The sequence below is a fragment of the Cyprinus carpio genome, chromosome A1 (genome assembly GCF_018340385.1).
Source record: "Cyprinus carpio isolate SPL01 chromosome A1, ASM1834038v1, whole genome shotgun sequence".
NCBI lineage: Eukaryota > Metazoa > Chordata > Actinopteri > Cypriniformes > Cyprinidae > Cyprinus > Cyprinus carpio.
In genome coordinates, this window is record NC_056572.1 from 17,704,073 (window position 1) to 17,711,426 (window position 7,354).

The following is a 7,354-nucleotide window of genomic DNA, read 5'->3' on the forward strand; positions in this document are numbered from 1 at the left end:
TCTTCATTAACTTAAGTGATAAAAAATAATGACACAGTCCTTTATGAAAAACATTAAAGTTTGGAAATGTTTTCAGGAATCTATTCATGTAAAAAGAATTTCCCGAGAATAATGAACGTGTTAACTGCCAAGTCATTTTTCATAAACATACCAAAAATTATATTTTCCTTTGTTAATACAGGCAAATCTTCAAATTTAGGAAATAGCCAGTAATGCAAATCCTCCCAAAAGGTATAGGCAAATGTACATTCATAAAACAGATGTTCTGTTGTTTCAATCTGATCATCACAAAATGAGCAACAGTTAACATCAAAACCGAATCGACATCTTAAAAATTCTCTTGATGGATACACTCCAATAAGAATTTTAAAATGCACTTCCTTTGCTTTTGGTGCAACTGGAAATTTAAGAAATTTTGTTCTTAAAATTTTAACTTCAGTACTGGAAAAATATTGAAAAATTGAATTTTTTTTTGAAAAATAAGGATATAATTCTTTCACAAAGGCTTTCCGAATTGTAATATTGGGTAAATTTATGTGAGTAAGAGAAACTCCATTCACCAAAAGCATAGGAAGACAGGGGGTTACATTACTTTGAGAAACGTTGAGAGACATCTGGATTATAGATTTTGGTATTGCTTTGATAATGTTATCATACTGTTTTCTATCAAATAAATAAAATTTTGAACAGAAAGTCTGAAAAGACATAATGACTCCAGTATTGTCTAAAATATGCATTACAGACCATATTCCTTTCTCCCACCAATTTTTGTAAAATAAAGACTTATTCCTAAATACCACAAACCTACAGTTCCACAAAGGGATGTTATGGGGACTGAAATTATGCTTGTAGATCATTTTGTAGTAAAACCTGTAGTAACTTGTAGTAAAACCTGTTGATGAAATGCTGATAACTTAACAGGGAATTTTTTAAGGTCGTAATCACATCTAAGAAGGAGATTGATGCCTCCTAATTTTATAAAAATTTGGCTGGGGATATGAAACCAAAAACTATTTTCATTTTTTAAAAAGGATCTTAGCCAATTAATTTTAATAGTACCATTAATACATTCAATGTCGATTGCTTTCAGCCCTCCTTCTTCATACTCTTTAACCAAGATTCCTTTTCTAATTTAGTGTGTTTTTCTTTTCCAAATAAAATTGAAGTTGGCTTGATTTATAGATTTTATTGCATTCTTAGAAAATTAAATTGAGTAAGCAGGGTAAATGAGTCTAGAAACGCATTCCATTTTTGTAAGAAAAATTTGGCCAATAATAGAAATGTCTCTTTGAGACCACAAATTCAAATAAGTTTTACACTTATCTAGATTATTTCAAATGTTGAGATTATTAAGTGAGGCACTATCCTTTGTAATGTGTATACCAAGGTATTTAACAGTATCTTTAACAGGAATATTAAAAAAGGTTGACAGAGTAGAGTAATGAATTGGTAATAATTCACACTTTTTCAGATTTAACTTTAAACCAGATGCCCTAGAGAAAAGCTCTATAGTTTGGAGAATTTTTGGAACTTGGTTAATGTTTTTAATGAATATGGTCGTGTCATCAGCCAATTGGCTAATGACTAACTGCTTGCCAAACACAATCAATTTTTCAAAATCAGAATTTTTTATTAGAATGGAAAGCATTTCCGCTGCAGCAATAAAGAGCGGGGGTGATATGGGACAACCTTGTTTAATTCCTTTATCAATTGAAAATCTTGAAGATGTACCCTGAGGTAATATAACTGAGCTATTAGTGTCCTTATAGATTAATTTGACAAAATTAATACAATTTTCTCCCAATCCAAATAATTCTAAAGTGTGAAACATAAAATTATGTTCAATCATATCAAAAGCTTTTAAAAAATCTAAAAATAAAATAAAACCATCATCCTCAATCAAATAATTATAATCCAATAAATCGAGCACAAGTCGTATATTATTATGAATTGAGCGCCCTTTTAAGAAACCTGACTGTGTCTCTGAAATAATCTGTGAAATTCCAGTTTTTAATCTGTTTGCATAAATATGAGTTAAAAGTCATTATTAAGCAGGGTTATAGGCCTAAGGTTGTCTATTAATTTAGGATTTTTCCCAGGTTTGGGGATGACAGTAATAATCCCTTGCTTCATAGTAGTTGGAAGAATGTGGGATTCAGATATTTCTTTTAACATATGAAAAAAAAGTTCTTTAATATTCTCCCAGAAATGCCTGTATAAGTTACTCGTTAGTCCATCTGAACCGGGTGATTTGTCTAGCGATAAACATTTCATGGCTTTTTCCACTTCAAGCATACTAATATCTGCATCACAAACATTTTTAAAACTCTCATCAACTTTGGGGATCCAATATTTAATAAGATCAAAGAACGCATCAGCATCTGAGTGTGAATAAGAGGAGGAATACAGTTTACTGTAGAAACTATACATTTCCTTAGAAATCTTATCAGGATCTGTGCAATCTTGGTTATTAATTAGCAAAGACCTAATACCATTACACTCTTGTCTCTTTTTCTCTAATCTACAAAAATATGCAGAGCTCCTTTCTCCTTCCTCTATCCACTTCGCCCTCGATCTTATATACGCTCCTTTGGCTTTATCAACATAAATGTTGTCTAGTGAAGATTGTAAAAGAATAAGTTTTTGTTTGTCAGTTTCATTTAAAGAAGGTCTAATACAAATACTGTTTATTTCTTTAATAATTTCAAATTCTTTTTTCCTGCTATTCCTGCTTAATAATTTACCCGAAGATTTTTCTCTATAAGTTGTAAAATTTGAATCTCCAGTAACATAATTAATTATAGCTATAATTTTTTGACAAAAAGTTTCACTGTTTAGAAGACTTGAGTTAAATTTCCAGTACCCTTTTGGCCTTTGATATGTGTTAGCAGGTTTAAGAATAAGTTTAACCATACAGTGGTCAGTTAAAGGTGCAGCAGAAACTGTAGAGCTTGACTCCAGACAAGATCTAAATTCAGAGACCAGCCAGAAATCTAATCTAGATTTTACTGAACCATCAGGCTTAAACCAAGTGAAGACTTGGATATAAGGGTTTTTAGTCTGCCAAACATCTATCAAATTAAACACACTACAAAAGTTAAGCAAGATTGTAATGATGTCTTGTATATTTTGAGGGAAATCTATCAAGCCAATCATCTATTACCATATTAAAGTCACCTCCGAAAATAAAGTTTTCAGTTGGATACCTTTTATCTAAATCCTTTACAACTTTGATAACATCATCAATCAATATTTTGTTTTGGTTTTGATTATTATATCCATATATATTCCCCAGAATCAAAAAACTATCCTCTATTTCAAAAACGCATATTATCCAATGACCACAACTGTCCCTGGCAGTGGTTAAATTCTTCCCAGGAAAATTTTTTAAAAGTACAGCAACACCTGCTGACCTATTAGAACCATGAGAAAAAACGTATTTTGTCTCCCCATTGGTTTGACCAAAATTTTTCATCCATGTCAACAGAATGAGTTTCTTGGACAAGAAAGCATTGTGCCCTTTCATTTTTACAAAAGAGGAATACTGATTTCCTTTTAACAAAATCTCTTAGACCCCTAGTGTTAAGTGAAACATAAGAAAACATCTGGTTATGAGAAAACATATAAAAAAGGAATTAAGAAATAAGAGTAAAAAAAGAGTTTAGATTTCTTGAAGTAAACAGTCATGCAAGGCCCCTATTGAGCATTAGCCTATTATATGTGATCAGAATAATTATAAAATAACCTTTTTTTTTTCATTCTAAAATTAAGGAACTAAAGTGAACAAACTTTATTAACTTATTTTGAAGTTATCTTTGCTTGTAAACGTGACTTATTTTTCTTTTTCTAAAGCTTTAAAGAAAACCCTGATGTTGAATTAACAAGCCAACAATTAAGGACTTTTTTCCCTTTCATTTTTACCCCCCTTCTTTACACAGTGATTATTAAACTGAGAACTCAATATTGTGATAACATACCCTATTAACTACAACAGATATTTATACAGGAAAGACGCTTCGGATAGGACAAAACCTATCAATATAGAACCTGAGGTATAAATCTCAATCTGTTACGTTGAGAGGTAAATGACATGCTTTTGTCCAAAGCCCTGTCTATTGCATAGTAACCCTGTTACCGTTGATGTAGCCCACATATCCTCTGTAGTACACATTCTGTCCTGCCGCCCTGGCCTGCTCCATCTTCGGCCATGCAGCTGCACGAGCCTACCTGTCAGCTTTGCAAAAGTCTTGCTTGAAATGAATCCCCAGATCTTTGCAAACCTTAGAGTTTTTGAACAGCTTCCAGATGGCGTCACGGTGGAATCTCATGGTGAACTGGATAATAACCTGACGGTCTCTCCCTTCTTCTTTTCTCCCGATGCGGTGCAAAGTATCAACTACCGAATCCATCGATGTGTCCCACTGCGGCGCTAATCTAGAAAGGATACTCTTGACAATGTCTTGGGTGTTTTCATCGACTTTTTCTTTCAAACCATGTATTTTAAGGTTCCATCGTCTCTTGTAACGCTCCACCTCCGTGACTTTATCTTTCAGCTCCTCGTTATCCTTTACGAGATGGGCCATTTCTTTTTCTATCGCTTGAATCTTGACCTTGCACTCTTTAATCTCAGTGACATTCAGCTCCACTAGTCTGGTAACATTAGCCACCATGACAGAATTTTCTCTCAGCTGGTCACCGAAGTGGTCAATTCTGGAGGTGAGCTTTTCTATAGCTTCAACAAGGGAAGCGTTTGGCACTTCAGAAGAATCCTGAGAGGTTTTTACCTTCGAAGGTGCCACTGCACCTTTCGTTGGAGTTGGAGGGGAACTTTTTCTCTTTGTCCCACCACTGGTGGTTACATCCATCTGCGCGTAACCATGGTCCGTGTTTGCTTGGCCTGAGTTAGCGGCTGATCTAACGTCTGACTTTCCGTTTGCCATTTCGGTTAAAACTTCGATTGGGCTTTAAATGTCTGGAATAAAGTGTTTCAAACCCTTATTTAAAAGTCCAGTTTACTGTTTTTAACCTTTAAACTAATCACATTTAATTTGAAGAAAAAATTACGGGGCAGGTGAACGAGAGCTCAGAAAGTGCTGCTTGCCTGTTCCGCCATCTTGCCGAATCTCATGTCACATCCAAGATGATATCTATGGAAGGATTTTCCGGACTAATTTCAAATGGAATTGCAAATTGTATTTTCAATTGCATTTTCAATATCTGAACGCATAAATTGTGACATAATCCAAATGCAATTGCAAATCTTGCATTACCGTTTGCATTTTCGCTTTTGTGAACGCACAGCGAGTGCCAAATTTCAAATGAAAAAGAAAAGTCCATTTGCTACTGTATTTTCCCATGTCTTACGAGTTACGAGCCTGTCATATTTAAATAGCAATATTAATTACCACGTTTGCTTTTTCACTCTCTCTGCATCGTAACCTGCCAAAACTCAAATGGAATCGCAATTCCTTTTGCATTTGAATTTCCGACGTCTACACGGAAAGCTGTCAATCAATGTGAGGGGCGGGACTATACTAGGGGGTGTGTTTGTATTGGGAGGTGACATCACTCAGAGATGACCGTGCCGAATGGAGGAAGTAGGTAAAGCTCCGCTGAAGGCAGCTGCCAATCAGCAGAGCCGGACAGTAACGGAGTACATTTACTTGAGTACAGTACTTAAGTACAATTTTGAGGGATCTGTACTTTACTCAAATATCATTTTTGGGGACTACTCATGACTTTACTCAAGTACATTTGAGAGGCAAATATTGTACTCTTTACTCCGCTACATTTCTATCCATAACCGTCAGTACCCGTTACTTCTTCGGCCTCGTCCACACGGAGACGTCTCAAGAAATATCCGCGTCCACACGAAACCGCAAAACGATGTAGTATACATGCCAGACCAGCATGTGGCGCTGTAATTCTCCCACAGAGATACACTAAATGGAGAAGAAGACTTGGACTATGCCACTGATCATCTCGGTTACGTATGTAACCACGGTTCCCTGAATAGGGAACGAGATGCTGCGGTGACGTCACCGTATGGGAACACCTTTCAGTGTGACGAATGTCTGAAGCCCTATACCATCCCGCCAATTTTATTGGCCAAATAGTGCTTGGCACAGCCTTACGCATGCCTACGCATAGTATACCTGAGTGCCGCGCGCTATTTCGCTCAGATTTCATGAACTGAAGAAATGCTATCAAGGTACGGAACGGCCGGGACCGCAGCATCTCGTTCCCTATTCAGGGAACCGTGGTTACATACGTAACCGAGATGTTCCCTTTCATAGGTCACTTCGATGCTGCGGTGACGTCACCGTATGGGAACCCTATACCATAACGCCTGACGTACCTGATAGTTGGGATCCAAGGAAAGCATCTGCTCAAGCGGATAGCACCCGGGAGCCAGGAGCCATCCTCACATCAAGACTGTAAAACTTGATAAAAGTGCTCGGTGAGGACCATCCTGCCGCAGCACAGACATCATATATAGAAGATCCACTGAGAAATGATTTCGATGAAACCACTGCTCTCATGGAATGAGCTCTAATTCCTAAGGGCGAAGCGAGTCCGCGTGCCTCATAGGCTAAAGATATAGTCTCCACCAACCAATGGGACATGCGCTGCTTTGTGACAGCACAGCCTCTATTTTGTGTCCTAACAGACAACAGCTGGTCAGACTCACGCCATGGGGCTGTTCGATCAACATAAGTCTTCAGCACTTTGACAGGGCAAAGACTCAGATCTCCTAGCCGCGCATCAGCAGGGAGTAAAGCTTCCAAGACCACTTGTTAAAAGTGAAAGGGGTTCGAGGCGACCTTAGGGACATAATTAGGCCTCGGCTGCAGCAGTACTTCCACAAACCCTGGTGAAAAGTCCATGCACAAGGGCCAAACAGAAGAGCCTGCAAATCCCCAACTCTCATGAGGGAGGATAAAGCCACAAGAAGAACTGTCTTTAAAGTAGGATTTATTTATTTTTTATAATTTCTAAGGGCTCAAACGGATGTTCTGATAGACCTTGCAACACAATGAATAAATTCCATGGAGGAACTCGTGCAGGGCGGGAAAGGCCTTAGCCATCGCAAACCCCGTATAAGCAAGAGACCAGCGGATGATGGCCCACTGAAGTACCATCTATATATACGTGGTTAGCTGAAATGGCTGCCACGTAAACTTAAAGAGTGCCTGGTGTTACTTCATCAGAAAAACAGTCTTGAAGAAACTCCAGTACTGAAGCCATGGGGCAGTAAACTGGATCTAAATTATGAATTAATCTAAATTATGAACCATCAGGCAGTAAACAGTTTCCATTTGAAAGCATAAAGCGTCTCGTAGAAACTGCCCTA